The 17559-nt window shown below is 42.4% G+C and overlaps 1 long non-coding RNA gene across 1 annotated transcript; it reads right to left on the bottom strand.

The window, feature by feature from the left end:
* Nucleotides 1-517: 517 nt before the first annotated feature.
* Nucleotides 518-16618, bottom strand: LOC116374821 (uncharacterized). Its single transcript, XR_004210762.1, has 4 exons — nucleotides 16383-16618; nucleotides 3833-3888; nucleotides 1463-2769; nucleotides 518-1371 (listed from the first exon to the last, which is right to left on the bottom strand). It is a non-coding gene; the product is annotated as an uncharacterized LOC116374821 (long non-coding RNA).
* Between the last annotated feature and the right edge of the window lie 941 nt (nucleotides 16619-17559).

Raw genomic sequence — 17559 nt, 5'->3', positions numbered from 1 at the left:
TAGAACTATGGTCGGATTTGCCAAATGGAGGGCGGGGGAGAGCTTTGTATGAGTTTCTGTGTGTGGAGTAAAGGTGGTCTAGAGTTTTTTTCCCCCCCTCTGGTTGCACATGTGACATACTTAAGTTTGCCTGCATTAAAGTCCCAGGCCACTAGGAGCGCCGCTTCTAGGTGAGCATTTTCTTTGTTGCTTATGGCCTTATAGAGTTGGTTGAGTGAGCTCTTAGTGCCAGCATCGGTCTGTGGTGGTATGTAGACGGCTACGAATAATATAGATGAGAACTCTTGGTAGATAGTGTGTTCTACAGCTTATGATAAATTACTCTACCTCAGGCGAGCAATCCCTTGTTTTATATTAGACATCGTGCACCAGCTGTTATTGATAAAAAGACACACAACCCCACCCCTCGTCTTACCAGACGTAGCTTCTCGGTTCTGCCGGTGCATTGAAAATCCCTCCAGCTCTATATTGTCCTCGTAGTCATTCAGCCACGACTCAATATTACAGTTCTTAATGTTCCGTTGGTAGGATAATCGTAGGTCATCCATTTTATTTTCCAATGATTGCATGTTAGCAAGTAGAATTGATGGCAATGGGAGTTTACTCGCTCGCCTACGGATTCGTAAAAGGCAGCCTGATCTGCGTCCTCTATTCCTCCGTCTTTTCTTCACACAAATGACATGTATCTGGACCTGTACAGCTTTCTCGTCTGACTCGTTGAAAGGACAAAGCTTCTTCCAGTCCGTGAAGAGTAATCCCAGTTCTGATGTCCAGAAGTTATTCTCTTTCATAAGAGACGGAAGCAGCAGCATTATGTACAAAATAAGCTACAAACAACGCACAAATCTAACTAAATAGGGGGGGGGGGGGGGATATTGCCAATATACCCCGCCTAAGGCCTGTTCTTATGCACAACGCAACATGGAGTGCCTGGATACAGACCTTAGCCGTGACATATACCACAAACCCATGAGGTGCCTTATGGCTACTATAAACTGGTTACCAATGTAATTAGATCGGTAAAAATACATGTTCTGTCATATCCGTGGAATATGGTCTGATATACCACAGCTGTCAGCCAAATCGGCATTCGGGGCTCAAACTACCTAGTTAATAATTCAGAATAATACAGTTAAAACCTAACCCTTCTGTTATAGCTCACCATTGAGAGTTGGTGCTGACAAAGTGTCACCTATGTAAACAAGATAAAAAATTAAATAAGATTCAAAAACTAAACAATGAAAATGTAATATTTTAAGTTAACTCAGAAACATGTTTTTGTCTGTTGCATAAACAGACCCTATGGACAGAGAGCTTGCCTCGAACAGTGTCCAACCTTGAGTCTTGAGCAGCCTCCAACAATGGTGGACACTGAAACATAATTCCAGAAATGTAAAAAAAAATGTTTTAAACAAGGCTCACCATAGACATAGTAGAATGTGTCTTCAGTTAAAGTCAATACCTGTCTTTTCTGAGGGCACATGGTCATGAGATTGTTCCATATCACACTTCTTGCCCTCTTCAATCATAAGCACAAATGTCCGACCATCATGCTGGCAAACAGTCTTGGACTTTTGGGAAAAGCTTGTGCAGAGTGGGATCGGTAAACCCTTCAACAGTTCATCCTCCCCACACCATATCTTAGTCACATCAGCAGCACATCCAGGACTCTTGCAGGCGATGCATGACAAACTCTGGTGATCTACAATGGCACACAGAAAGACAATGCACTTGGCATAAGAAATGCCTGTTCTGTTAAATGTACAGAAAAAAAAGTATGGCAAAATGTTTGATCCATCTTCACCGGTGCTTGTAAAGACACCCCCAGTGCCAGATGCCACCCCAAGCATGACTATACAAAATAAACTATCTACAGAGAAAGAAAATATTAGAGGCATATCTATAGCATATGGATCACATCAGGGTTGGAGTCAATTCCATTTAAATTCAGAATGTAAACTGAAATTCCAATTTTCCTTAATGCTTCTCCAAGAGAAAATGTGGAATTGGAATTTCAGTGTACTACCTGAATTCAAATGGACTTGACCCTGAAAATGGATCCCATGTACATATCTTACAACTTAATTGGGGACCAGCATAACATTGTTGGTGAGAATGCCTGCAACCATAGGAAGACTGACAGTAGCCATGAGAGAACAGTCTCTACAAAGGAAGCACTGGAATTTGCCTCTTTGTCACGTTGAGGTTTGGCTGATCATCTGAGTTTCCTTATATTCTTCCTCTTGGGAGCCACCTTGTGTTCTTTCTCTAGGACTAGTTTTCCCTCTGTATCTTTCTCTTCAAGCTCTCTCTTCACAGCCCTCTCAGCAACCAACTCCTCCCCTGACTCATAACGGTTTGTCCCCTTTCCCTCTTTCATTTCAGCTCTCATCCCATCTTCAAACTCCCCCTCAGCAGCCATCTCAGTCACCTCTACTCCAACTGGGACAAAGCAGTCTCCCTCTCTCCACTGACTGTCACTCACACCCTCTGAGAAAGCATCTCTCCTTTCCTCCTTATCACGGTAACCTGAGTTCCAACTCAGCTCTTTAACAATCCCACTTGTATCCTCATCACCAGTGAATACCCTCTACACTTCCCCCACCCTTGCCTCCCTCAGCCAAGTTCAGGTTTATCTCTCCAGAGTCATTAATATTCTCCAGGATAGCTGTTGGTGGAGCTGGCAACACCTCTCTACTGCTAGAGATGGAGGTACCAGATTCCAGTGCTGAGCTTGTTTCTGGTGGAAGGTTTGTGTCCTGTGCAGGGCTTGAAAGACACAGTAAAGAAACCATTATAATTCATATATATTTGAATCCTAATTTGATTTGAGACATGCAGCGAGTAAATGCATGCACTCAGAATGTAGATATAATGGAGCAAGTAAAATAGCCTATATCAGATTTGTGAACACTATACTGTTTTGTAGTATCAGGACATTCTCATCTCAGCACATGACAACACATTCTTCAAAATATAGTAAAGACAAGCTAAAATTACTGTACAAAATAATTCAAATACTGAGCTATATTGTGTGCAAAAATACAAAATATTATTTTATACTAATAAAATAAATCTTGTTCTGAGAAATTGTAACAAGTAATACACATTCTTCAAACATAGATCAATAACAAAACATCAAAAGATCCACCCAGCAGTGGTGGGTTTGGCATTGAAATAAGAATCCATGAGCAGAAAATAACCCCATACCTACTGTAAAATAAGGTGGTGGATCTTTGATGTTATGGAGCTATTTTACTTCCATTGGTCCTGGGGCCCTTAAGGTCAAAGGCATCATGAACTTTACCCAGTACAAAGACATTTTTGCCAAAAACCTGGTTGCCTCTGCTAAGAGGCTGAAACTTGGCCACCATTGCGTCTTCCAGCAAGACAATAACCCCAAGCCCACATCAATATCCACAAAAGCAACGCTTTTCAATGGCCATCTCAGTCTCCGGACTTGAAAACCCGTGGTTTGAATTGAAGAGGGCAGTTCATAAGCGCTGACGATTGATATCAAGGATCTGAAAGAATTCTGTATTAGAGGAATGGTCTGAGATCCCTCCCAAAGTCTTTAACGGATAAAACACTTTAGAAAAAGGCTCAGTGAGGTATTGAAAACAGTGGTGTCAATCATTTTGACCCCTACCTTTGAGATTTTTTTTTGTAACTTAATATATATATATTTTTTAAATTGCTTTCTCTGAGCAAATTGTATTAATATAAAATACAATTATTTTAAACAAAATGTAGCATACAATATAGCTCATCATATGAATGATTTTAGTCATTTTTGCTCATCTTTATCGAGTGTCACTATGTGAAGGCTTACCAGTTTTCTGCATTCAGTTTCTTCATAGACCGCCACCGCCATAGCTGACCCACCTACTTGAGAATACAAATCGACCTCAAATTCCATTAATGATCCTTCTCTCCAGCCATTAGCAAAAACAGCAAATGTACGTTGGTCAAATATTCAACTTTTTTTTAAATAGAAAAAGACCCTACACATTTACAACAGCTTTCATTAACGAGTCATACTATTTAGACTATAAATGTCCATTGGAATGTGACTTGAAAAATAGTGTTAGGATACTCAGAAAATAATATCAAAGTTTGGTGTTTCAAATATTTTGATGCCATAACTTCCCTCAGTGAATCGCTGGCATTGCAGTGCAATCTGCTGAGAGCTGAGATCCTGCAATTATACTACTTCTGGTTACATCTAGGCCTGGGGAGATTCTCAATTGGATTACCTCAATTCCTCGCCTCTTTTTGAAAAATGTCAAAAGTACTCAAGGAGAGGAGGCGAGGCGATGAAACATGGAAACAAATGCACTTGAATTAAATGAGATGGGTGGAATCCCAAAACACATATGTAAAGTGGTAAAATATCTATTTAACTAGTTGTGCAAGACATTTTATAGATAAAAAGGACAAGTAGAGGTATCATTTTTAAATGTGTGCATGTTTTCTATGCTGAGAAAACAGCTGATTCAAAGGTGGTGTGGCAGATTTCAAAACTCTTCAGCAGTAGGGTCGGCCTACACCCGAGTATCCTCCACCAGAGGCGCCAATCAAATAGAGAAAACTCCCCTGTTCACCTATTGGGCCGTCAAAGTTTTCACCATCATTGCAAAGCCCTAGTTATTTTTTTGCTTTGACTAAGTCATTTCTGAAGATGATTTACTTCATGTGATCAGCGATTCATTTATGCAGGTCCCTCATTTTAAAGGTCAACCCTGTTATGTGAACTGAACAATTGGTTTAATATGGTGAAACTTTTCCCATTTAAATTTATATTTTTTTAAGAAACATTGAACATCTAATTAGAGGTCAACCGATTATGATTTTTCAACGCCGATACCGATTATTGGAGGACCAAAAAAGGCGATATAAATAAGAATCGTCCGATTTTAATCTAATAATGACAATAACAACAATACTGAATGAACACTTATTTTAACATAATAGATAAAAATCCATTTAGCCTCAAATAAATAATGAAACATGTTCAATTTGGTTTAAATAAATGCAAAAACAAGTGTTGGAGAAGTAAAAGTGCAATATGTGCCATGTAAGAAAGCTAACGTTTAAGTTCCTTGCTCAGAACATATGAAAGCTGGTGGTTCCTTTTAACATGAGTCTTCATTATTCCCAGGTAAGAAGTTTTAGGTTGTAGTTATTATAGGACTCTATACCATTTGTATTTCATATACCTTTGACTATTGGATGTTTATATGGATGTTGGATGATATTGGAGGGTTATAGGCACTTTAGTATTGGCAGTGTAACGGTATAGCTTCCATCCCCCTCCTCGCCCCTACCTGGGCTCGAACCAGGAACACATCATCAACAGCCACCCTCGAAGCATCGTTACCCATCGCTCCACAAAAGCAGAGGCCCTTGCAGAGTAAGGGGAACAACGACTTCGAGGTCTCAGAGCGAGTGACGTCACCAATTGAAACGCTATCAGCGCGCACACCGCTAACTATCTAGCCATTTCACATCGGTTACATCAGCCTAATCTCGGGAGTTGATAGGCTTGAAGTCATAAACAGCTCAATGCTTGAAGCACAGCAAAGAGCTGCTGGCAAACGCACAAAAGGGCTGTTTGAATGAATGCTTAAGAGCCTGCTGGTGCCTACCGTCGCTCAATGAGACTGCTCTATCAAATCATAGACTTTATTATAACATAATAACACGCAGAAATACCAGCCTTAGGTCATTAATATGGTCAAATCCAGAAACTATCATTTCGAAAAAACGTTTATTCTTTCAGTGAAATACGGAACCGTTCTGTATTTTATTTAAGTCTAAATATTCCTGTTCCATTGCATAACCGTCAATGTTGTCATAATTACGTAAAATTCTGGCAAAAGTAGTTAGCAACGAGCCAGGTGGCCCAAACTGTTGCATTTTCCCTGACTCTGTGTGCAACGAACACAAGAGAATGGACAATTTCCCTAGTTTAATGTTGCCTGCTAACCTGGATCTCTTTTAACTGAATAGGCAGGTAAAAAAAAAAAAAAAAAAAAAACACACTTCTGTGTATTGATTTTAAGAAAGGCATCGATGTTTATGGTTAGGAACATTCATGCAATGGTTGTGCTTTTTTCGCAAATGCGCTTTTGTTAAATCATCCCCGTTTGGCGAAGTTGGCTGTCTTTGTTATGAAGAAATAGTCTTCACACAACCAGGCGGCCCTAACTGCTGCATATAACCTGACTCTGTTACACAGAACACAAGAGAAGTGACACAATTTCTCTAGTTAAAATAAATTAATGTTAGCAGGCAATATTATCTAAATATGCAGGTTTAAAAATATATACTTGTGTATTGATTTTAAGAAAAGGCGTTGATGTTTAGGTACACATTGGTGCAACGGCAGTGCTTTTTTTCGCAAATGCGCTCGTTAAATCACCCGTTCGGCAAAATAGGCTATGATTCAATGATAAATTACCAGGCACGATTATATGCAACGCAGGATGAGCTAGATAAACTAGTAAGTATCAACCATGTATAGTTGATCACTAGTTATGTTAAGATTGATTGTTTTTTTATAAGATAAGTTTAATGCTAGCTAGCACCTTCCCTTGGCTCCTTGCTGCACTCGCATAACAGGTAGTCAGCCTGCCACGCAGTCTCCTCATGGAGTGCAATGTTATCGGCCATGATCCGTGTCCAAAAATGCTGATTACCGATTGAAAATCGGCCATTCCGATTAATCAGTCGACCTCTACATCTAAAATCACAGTGTAAAAGCAGGTGAGCCGGTTCTACTCAATTTTCTGTTGTTTTGTAGTGGAAAACTGAGCGGATCGAGCATAACACGTTAACCTGGTTATCCATACAGTGCATTCGGAAAGAATTCAGACCCCTTCCCTTTTTCCACATTGTTACGCTAGTTTAATAAAAAAAATCTCATCCTCAATCTACACACAGTACCCAATAATTATAGAGCAAAATTTGGTTTTTAGAAATGCTTGCAAATTTATAAGAAATACAATGAAATATATACATTAATCACATAAGCATTTAGACCCTTTGCCATGACACTCAATTTAGCTCAGGTGCATCCTGTTTCCATTGATCATCCTTGAGATGATTCTACAACTTGACTGGAGTCCACCTGTGGTAGCCACTCCTCTGTAAAAGGCACATGACAGCCCGCTTGGAGTTTGCCAAAAGGCAAACCTAAAGGACTCTCAGACCATGAGAAACTAGATTCTCTGGTCTGATGAAACCGTCATTGAACCATTTGACCTGAACGCCAAGTGTCACGTCTGGAGGGAACCTAACACCATCCCTACAGTGAATCATGGTGCTGGTAAAATACTGTTAGGTTCTTATTTTTCAGAGTAAATAACTCACGGACACTATAGAAACTTTAACCAATTTGAATCATTCCCCAAAGGTTCTGTACAGCTGAAAACAGACAGCCAAAGATTTCAGACTTCAGTTTATATGCATCCTATTTAAGACACTCCCCTTTCTCTCCAATCCTTACCCTCTTTATTAGCTTCCTGTAGAGCCATAAAATGTAACAGGATTCCAAACATGTATTACTCTTAAGTAGAGGTCAACCAATTAAATCGGTTGACCTCGATTTCAAGTTTTCATAATCGGAAATCAGTATTTTTGGGCAACGATTTTTGACATAACTGACTTGCATAGTTAAATAAAGGTAAGAACACATTCTTATTTTCAATGACGGCCTAGGAATGGTGGGTTAACTGCCTCGTTCAGGGGCAGAACGACATTTTCACCTTGTCAGCTCGGGGGATTCAATCTTGCAACCTTACAGTTAACTAGTCCAACACAATAACGACCTGCCGCTCTCTCGTTGCACTCCACAAGGAGACTGCCTGTTACGAAAATGCAGTAAGCCAAGGTAAGTTGCTAGCTAGCATTAAACTGATCTTATAAAAATCAATCAATCATAATCTCTAGTTAACTAAACATGGTTGATGATATTACTAGATATTATCTAGCGGAAGATATTAGTTGATATTAGACCGGTGGAAATATGTCCTTTGGTCTGATGAGTCGAATGTTGAGATTTTTGGTTCCAACCGCTGTGTCTTTGTGAGAAGCAGAGTAGGTGAACAGATGATCTCTGCATGTGTGGTTCCCACCGTGAAACATGGAGGTGTGATGGTGTGGGGGTACTTTGCTGGTGACACTGTCTGATTTATTTAGAATTCAAGGCACACTTAACCAGCACAGCTACCACAGCATTCTGCAGCACTACACCATCATATCTGGTTTGTGCTTAGTGTGACTGTCATTTGTTTTTCAACAGGACAATGACCCAACACCCCCCCCAGGCTGTGTAAGGGCTATTTGAACAAGGAGGAGAGTGATGGTGCTACATCAGGTCTGGTCTCCACAAATCACCCAACCTCAGCCCAATTGAGATGGTTTTGGATGAGTTGGACCAGAGTGAAGGAAAAGCAGCCAACAAGTGCTCAGCATATGTGGGAACTCCTTCAAGACTGTTGGAAAAGCATTACTCATGAAGCTGGTTGAGAGAATGCAAGAGTGTGCAAAGCTGTCAAGGCAAAGGGTGGCTACTTTGAAGAATCTCAGATATATTTTGATTTGTTTAACACTTTCTTGGTTACTACATGTCTACATATGTAATAATTTGTCTTTACTATTATTCTACAATGTAGAAAACAGCAAAAATAAAGAAACCCTTGAATGAGTAGGTGTCCAAACTTTTGACTGGTACTGTATATCTCCACATATCCCAAAAACAAATGATTCATTCTTTAAGCTCATGGAGGTAAGCAATCCCATTGAAGATTTCCAATTACCTCCAAAATACATTTGGCATCCACAAATGTATCTGAAAGTAAACAGATTTCCTGCTCAAAATCTTGAAATAGGTCTTTGTCTCACCCTGATCCGTTTCACCTGTCTTTGTGATTGCCTCCACCCCCTCCAGGTGTCGCTTATTTTCCCCAGTGTATTTATCCCTGTGTTTCCTGTCTCTCTGTGCCAGTTCGTCTAGTATGTTTCCAAGTAAACCAGCATTTTTCCCTTTCTCCTGCTATTTGCATTCGCCTTTCTCGTCCTCTCGGTTTTGACCCATGCCCGTTTCTGGACTTTGTACCCGCCTGCCTGACCATTCTGCCTCCTGTGTCTGCATTTGGGTCTCGCTGTGTTTTTTTCACTGTTATTTATAGCATAAATGTTTCCCAAAATGAAAGGCACAACATTCACATCTATAAGTAAAATCAACCATCTTCCAGAATGATGAGCCTTACTCTTGACTATTGCTGGACACAGATGTCTAACTCCCTTCATAGACTTTGAGAGCACTGGGTGGCCAACCATGGGTCCCTCCTGGCCATCGTCCTGGCACACTGAAATTGTGGCAAATACACTCTCAAAGTAGAGTCATGCTCAGCCCGCATCAAGCAGTGATTGTAAACTGTAAAACTGCTTGTACATCCCCACGACTCATGGCAAAATTATGACCATCACACCAAGTACAGAATATGCCCCCAGCGCATTTGATACAATGCGTTGGTGGAAGAAGCAGCCCTCGCGTTCTGCAACGTGTTTACCACATTGTCCTGAATGCCTAGACTTGCCCATTTACGCCTCTCAGGGGCCAAGCCCAAAAGCTGGAGGCAGCGTGTGTCTGGATGCCACAGCATGTCCCCCGAGCCTGAGAGAGCAGGTTGGGTCTTATTGGCAGCTGCCATGGGATCCCAGAGAGGGACAACAGGAGGCTGAACCATGGTCGCCTCGGCCAGTATGGGGCAATCAGGAGCAGCTGGTGGTCCTTCACACTAACCCTGTCTAGTGTATTTGTGATCAGGGGAAATGGTGGGAATGCATAAAGTGTAACTGTTGGCCAATCGTGAGCATCCAAACCCAGAGGGCCTGGAGGGTCCGACATCGAGAACCAAGAACCAGCTGGAACAATGAGTGTTCTCCTGAGATGCAAAGAGGTTCACCTGCACTCTCCCAAACCTTTCCCACAGCTGTAACACGACCTGAGGGTGTAGACTCCAGTCCCGCTCCAGCAGGCCATTTCTAGAAAGCATTCCGCTGCCCGGTTCAAAACCCCAGGGATGTGCTCTGCTCGCAGTGACGTTAAGCAGGTCTGAGCCCACAGCAAGAGCTCCAGAGACTTACCTCGCAGAGGTGCTGTGATCTCAGTCCCCCCAGTAATTGATATACACCACTAGTGGTGTTGTCTGATCTGACCAGGACATGCTTCCCCTTCAAGTAGGGCAGTCAAACCACCCTGAGAGTGCCAGTCAAACCACCCTGAGCTCCAGCACATTGATGCGCTTTCCACTCCATGGGGGGCTCCTGCCACCGCTCGCTGCCATGCCTCTCAACACTGGCCCCCAACCTGCTAGTGAGGCACACATGCTCCCTGCGGTGGACTCTTTTCAGTATCACTCCCTCGAACAGGAAGGCGTGAGAGTGCCATTTCAGAGTCCTCACACATGCATTAGTCACCGGTAGCTGACGATGTCTGTGTCGTCTCTGGTGTATATGGTGAGAGTTGAACCATAGCTGGAGTGGCCTGAGGTGAGGAAGGCCCAGTGGAATCCACAGAGAAGCCAACGTGAGTATGTCGAGTAGCTTCTGGCACTCTAATACGGACACGGCTCATCCAAGCAGGAAACGGTCTAGGTAGGTCTGTATCTTCTCCAATCTCACATGAGGGAGACGTGCTCTCAGAAAATGTGAATAAATCAACATCCCCAGGAAGACCATCTGTGAGGGAGTCAGGTTGTTCTTCACCCTGTTTAGGGTGAGGCCCTGGTCTTGAATGTCATTCACGATTATCCTTGGGTCTGCTGTAGCTTGCTCTCTTGATTGAGCACACACCAGCCAGTCATCCAGGTAGGTCAGCACTAGAATACCCTGGGACGTGATAGGCGCTAGGACTACGTCCATGTACGTGGCGCCAGTGAGAGGCCGAACGGGAGGACTTTGAATTCATAAGCCACAGAGGTACTTCCAGTGATCTCGATGAACAGGAACGTGGAAGTACGCATTCTTCAGGTCGAGCTCGAGACTGCCTGCAACACCTGCGCTGGTGAGAGCATCTTGAACTTGAGCTCCTTTAAACATTTGTTGAGGTCAGGATCATCTGAAAGTTGTAACTATGAAATATGTTGAGTAGAGCCCACTTTGCCATTCTAGTGGCTCTACCTTCCTGATTGGTCTTGTTCCTGAGCAAGGATGCAATCTCCAACCAGAGCGCCTCTTTCCTCACCCCATCTGCCACTCTAGGTGACGCAGATGCTCCTGTAGGTCGTCGGTATCAGAATTGGAGTTTGTAACCCCCCAGAACTGTGCCCAGAACCCAGAGAGAATCCTTGCCTCTCCCAGTTTGCCGTTTGGGCCAGGAAAAGACGGCAGAGGCCAAAACGCCAGCACCTCAGGAGTACTGCCAGGGCTCATGCGTTTTAGCAGTGTGCCGCTGCTTGTAAGGGTGGTCATGACTAGAGGTTGACTGATTAACCTCACTAGGGCAGGGGGCATTATTTTCACCTCCGGATGAAAAGCATGCCCAAAGTAAACTGCCTGTTACTCAGGCCCAGAAGCTAGGATATGCATATAATTGGTAGATTTGGATAGAAAACACTAAAGTTTCTAAAGCTGTTAAAATAATGTCTGTGGGTATAACAGAACTGATATGGCAGGCAGAAACCTGAGAATCCATCCAGGAAGTGGGATTTTATTTATGTTTGTAGTTTTTCCATTGACTGCCTATACAGTATCCCATGACTTAGGACTGAAATTGTTGACATCTAGTGAAAGCCATAGGAAGTGCAATCTTTAGAAATTGTTTCAGGCTTGTATTCTGAAAAATTAGGGAGTAAGACCACTGAGTAAGTGGAAAGTCCCCAGACCCGTTTTCTGAGCGCGACAGAGAGCATCTTTCTTGTTTTTCTTTCATATTGACAAAGCTATTGTCCGGTTGAAATATTATCGATTATTATGACTAAAAAAACAACAACCTGAGGATTGATTATAAAGATCGTTTGACAGGTTTCTACGAACTTTACGGATACTATTTGGATTTTGTCTGCCTGTTGTGACTGCCTTTGAGCCATTGGATAACTGAACAAAACGGAGGTTTTTGGATATAAAAAGAGGGACTTGATCGAACAAACAAAACATTTATTGTGAAACTGGGAGTGCAACCATATGAAGATCAAAGGTAAGTGATTCATTTTATCACTATTTCTGACTTTTGTAACTCCAATACTTGGCTGGTAACTGTTTGTAAATGTTGTGTGCTGGGCGCTGTCCTCAGATAACAACATGGTATGCTTTCGCTGTAAAGCCTTTTTGAAATCTGACACCGCGGTTGGATTATCAAGAAGTTCATCTTTAAGCCGATGTATAACACTTGTATGTTTCATGAATTTTTATTATGAGTATTTCTGTTTTTGAATTTGGTGCCAGGTAGGAGGGTAGCGTCCCACATACCCATAAGAAGTTAACTTGAAATTGGCCATGCCGATTTTCATAAGAATTGGTCATTATTATGGCCGATTACATTGCACTTCACGAGGAGACTGCGTGGCAGGCTGATCACCCGTCACGCGAGTGCAGCAAGGAGCCATGGTAAGTTGCTAACGAGCATTAAACTTCTTATAATAAACAACCTTAACATAAATCACTAGTTAACTACACATAGTTGATGATATTACTAGTTTAACTAGCTTGTCCTGCGTTGCATATAATTAATGTGGTGGCTGTTAATTTATCATCGAATCACAGCCTACTTGGCCAAACGGGTGATGATTTAACAAGCGCATTCGCGAAAAAAGCACTGTCGGTGCACCAATGTACCCAACTATAAACATCAAATGGCTTCCTTAAAATCAATAAAACAAGTATATTTTTAAACCTGCATATTTAGTTAAGAAATTCATGTTAGCAGGCAATATTAACTAGGGAAATTGTGTCACTTCTCGTGTTCTGTGCAAGCAGAGTCAGGATATATGCAGGAGTTTGGGCCGCCTGGCTTGTTGCGAACGGTTTCTTCCGAACAACGACCGTAATTAATTTGCCAGAATTTAACATAATTATGACATAACATTGAAGGTTGTGCAATGTAAACAGCAATATTTACACTTAGGGATGCCACCCATTCACCCACACCCAATTAAGTCTATTATTTCATATTTGATAGAGCAGTCTGAGCGGTGGTAGGCAGCAACAGGTTCGTAAGCATTCATTCAAACAGCACGTTTTTCTGCATTTGCCAGCAGCTCTTCGCAATGCTTGAAGCACAGCGCTGTTTATGACTTCAAGCCTATCAACTCCCGAGATTAGGCTGGCAACACTATAGTGCCTATAAGAACATCCAATAGTCAAAAGGTGTATGAAATACAAATGGTATAAAGAGAAAGTCCTATAATAACTAAAACTTCTTACCTGGGAATATTGAAGACTCATGTTAAAAGGAACCGCCAGCTTTCACATGTTCTCAGGTTATGAGCAAAAATGAAAACAATTTGCCGATTAATCTGTATCGCCTTTTTTTGGTCCTCCAATAAATCAGTATCGGCGTAGAAAAATCATAAAAAAATGTAATAAAAATAAAATGGTCGACTCTAGTTGACACCTCCCATCCTGCCCAGTCTTCCGGCTCCTCCATGGGTCAGGGGAAGGGCGCACAGTTTCCAAGAACTGCTGCAAAGTCGCTCTGTCTTTGCTCAGTTTTGTAGTCTGCTGTATGAAGTTGTTGACCCCTCACCCAATGGTGGAACCTGGCATGAAGGGGAGCTCCAAGAATGTTTCCTTATCTGGCGGAGGCAGTTTAGATTGTGCAGTCACCACTGAAGCCAAAGCCTTGCGGTTGGCACGTGCCATATCCGTCTGGAGCATTGTGAGCAGCCTTGACACCTTTGTGGCCTCCTTAAGAAGCTCGTCATCACCACCTGGGAGGCGAGGGATCAGCAGGGCTAGGTAGGATTGCAGCATCGTAGCCGCTTCTACGAGGCACGCCTTGATGGAGAGGGTCCCGAAAGTGCTTTGCAGCCGTTAATCACTTACTCTTTCAGGTCCTGGTTTGAGGCGAGGCACCATTCCAACGATCTCCTTGTCAAGGAGGATCATGGCAACCACCATGTCATCCATCACCGGATTGTGGTCTAGCCCCAAGGACTCTGCATCCATTAGGAGAGTCCACGGCCTGGTCTGGTTGTCACAATGGAAGCCCCCTTCCATCTTGCGCCAGTATTTGCGGAGAGCCAAAGCGAACTTGGGGCAGATGGGGATAAGGAGCTGCTCAGACGGTGCTTCTTCCAGCTTGATATCAAGGGCAGTAGCCACCCTCGCTAAAAGCTCCAGTGTTGCTTACGTCACAGCCTGGGGTGCCTCTGTAGAGGCGCTCCCATCTACAGATGGCGCTGTGGACTGGGTCGATCCCTGATGTGCTCGGAACACTGGAGCACTGTCACCCAACTCCAACTCGTCTCCAGAGTGGAGAGAGAGGGCCTCGTTGCCATCATCATCATACCCTTAAAGCATACCCTTCCTCCCGCAGGCTTTCCGCCTGATGTTTGAGGCAGATCAACTCCTTAGCCGTACTAAGTTTGGAGGGTGGGTCCCCAAAGCGGCCGAAGGGGTGCTGCCGCAACGACGCATCAACCCAGAGGGCGGAATACAGTCATTAGATGGGAGGACTGTACCTGTAACTTCTTTAAGAGGCTCCTCTGTCCTCCACTCGTTACCTGTATTAATGGCACCTGTTTGAACTTGTTATCAGTATAAAAAACACCTATCCACAACCTCAAACAGTCACACTCCAAACTCCACTATGGCCAAGACCAAAGAGCTGTCAAAGGACACCAGAAACAAAATTGTAGACCTGCACCAGGCTGGGAAGACGGAATCTGCAATAGGTAAGCAGCTTGGTTTGAAGAAATCAACGGTGGGAGCAATTATTAGGAAATGGAAGACATACAAGACCACTAATAATCTCCCTCGATCTGGGGCCCCACGCAAGATCTCACCCCGTGGGGTCAAAATGATCACAAGAACGGTGAGCAAAAATCCCAGAACCACACGGGGGGGGACCTAGTGATTGAGCTGCAGAGAGCGGTGACCAAAGTAACAAAGCCTACCATAAGCAAGGGCATTGAAGATGAAACGTGGCTGGATCTTTCAGCATGACAATGATCCCAAACACACCGCCCGGGCAACGAAGGAGTGGCTTCGTAAGAAGCATTTCAAGGTCCTGGAGTGGCCTAGCCAGTCTCCAGATCTCAACCCCATAGAAAATCTTTGGAGGGAGTTGAAAGTCAGTGTTGCCCAGCAACAGCCCCAAAACGTCACTGCTCTAGAGGAGATCTGCATGGAGGAATGGGCCAAAAACCAGCAACAGTGTGTGAAAACCTTGTCAAATGTTTTCTGTAAGTCTTCACCTCTGTCATTGCCAACAAAGGGTATATAACAAAGTATTGAGATAAACTTTTGTTATTGACAAAATACTTATTTTCCACCATAATTTGCAAATAAATTCATTAAAAAGCCTACAATGTGATTTTCTGGATTTTTTCTCTCATTTTGTATGCCATAGTTGAAAATTTGTACAATTGGTGGCTGACTAAATCCTTTTTTGCCCCACTGTATAAATCATTTCACATTACTTATATCAAGCAAACCACAGCACAATTCGTTTATTTTTATTTTTTACAGATAGCCAGGGGCACACGCCAACATAATTTACAAATGAAGACATTCTGCTTTTGCTTCGATCACACCGACAATATCGTTGCATTTTGTTACACCGGCATTACATTAATTTCCAATGAAACGCTGCGTTTGCCTTTCAGCATTGTGGATTGGATTTATCGAACGTATGCGTCAAACTGTATGAGTAGACGGCTTGACAGAAATTGAATACATATTCAGATTATGCTGTGTACTATTTCGCACAAAAACACTGTCGGTGTATTCGAAACGTAATTTTCTCATCGATTAAAATGTATCTCCACAGCTAGAATCTGTTACGAACAGATTGGTGTAAATGTAGCAGACTTTACCCGTTGACAAAGTCTCAAATTTTGTTTAGGAGTGCAAGGGTGCATTGAACAAATTGTCTGTCGACATTTATAAAATAGTACCGGCATTTCCTGATTCCAACAGCCCACTCATGACTTTATGGATCAGGTAATTAATCCGCATGAAATGGTTGGATGGAAACATTTACTACCTTTTCTTCTAGCTGTTTTTTAGCGACAAGATAGTTAGTTGAATGGACACGGACTCTAGCAGGCAATTGTTGCCCTATAAGACAAACTTTCTAAACGTCGACAAAAAATGCTTTATCACTGGACAAGTTAATGGAAACATAGTTACGGTTAACTATTTACACTTACCTTATTTCTGGTAATCACAAATAACGATGCAATACCCGCCGACAGGAAAAGTCAACTAGTACGTTCGTTTGAAGTGTAAGGTGGAGAAAATGAATTGTTGCCAACTAATTTCGAGTGTAACACGGAACCCATACCGACTGCGCACGTGCGCTATCGTGCATACATTTATTTTGCCCTCCCACACCAAACGTCATCACAACACGCAGGTTAAAATATCAAAACAAACTCTGAACCAATTACATTAATTTGGGGACAGGTCGAAAAGCATTAAACATGTATGGCAATTTAGCTAGTTAGCTTGCACTTGCTAGCTAACGTTAATTTGTCCTATTTAGCTAACTTGCTGTTGCTTGCTAATTTGTCCTGGGATATAAACATTAAGCTGTTATTTTACCTGAAATGCACAAGGACCTCTACTCCGACAATTAATCCACACATAAACCGGCCAACCGAATCGTTTCTAGTCATCTCTCCTCCTTCCAGGCTTTTTCATCGTTTAATTTATATGGTGATCGCACCTAGAGGCAGGTTGATTTGTTGCTAATTGACGTTGCGATGTCATTGCGAGAACGCAATGAAAACTGCGTCATTACGAATAATACAATGACCTTACTCAAATTGACTGGCCATCTCAGCAAAAAAATATTATTTGACATTTGTTCAGGTACAGACCCACTATTTTCTGTACAATTTTGATTGATGTTGTAAGTTCTGTTCAAGATCAAACATTCGTGTCCAACTACACTGCTCAAAAAAATAAAGGGAACACTAAAATAACACATCCTAGATCTGAATGAATGAAATATTCTTATTAAATACTTTTTTCTTTACATATTTGAATGTGCTGACAACAAAATCACACAAAAATTATCAATGGAAATCACATGTATCAATCCATGGAGGTCTGGATTTGGAGTCACAATCAAAATTAAAGTGGAAAACCACACTACAGGCTGATCCAACTTTGATGTAATTTCCTTAAAACAAGTCAAAATGACTTGTATGTAACAGACCTGTATGTACGCCTGGGCATGCTCCTGATGAGGTGGCGAATGGTCTCCTGAGGGATCTCCTCCCAGACCTGGACCAAAGCATCCGCCAACCCCTGGACAGTCTGTGGTGCAACGTGGCGTTGGTGGATGGAGCGAGACATGATGTCCCAGATGTGCTCAATTGG

The sequence above is a fragment of the Oncorhynchus kisutch genome, linkage group LG8, assembly GCF_002021735.2.
Source record: "Oncorhynchus kisutch isolate 150728-3 linkage group LG8, Okis_V2, whole genome shotgun sequence".
Classification (NCBI taxonomy): Eukaryota; Metazoa; Chordata; class Actinopteri; order Salmoniformes; family Salmonidae; genus Oncorhynchus; species Oncorhynchus kisutch.
The sequence above is the reverse complement of the archived record's forward strand: the minus strand, read 5'-3'. Positions and strand labels throughout refer to the sequence as shown.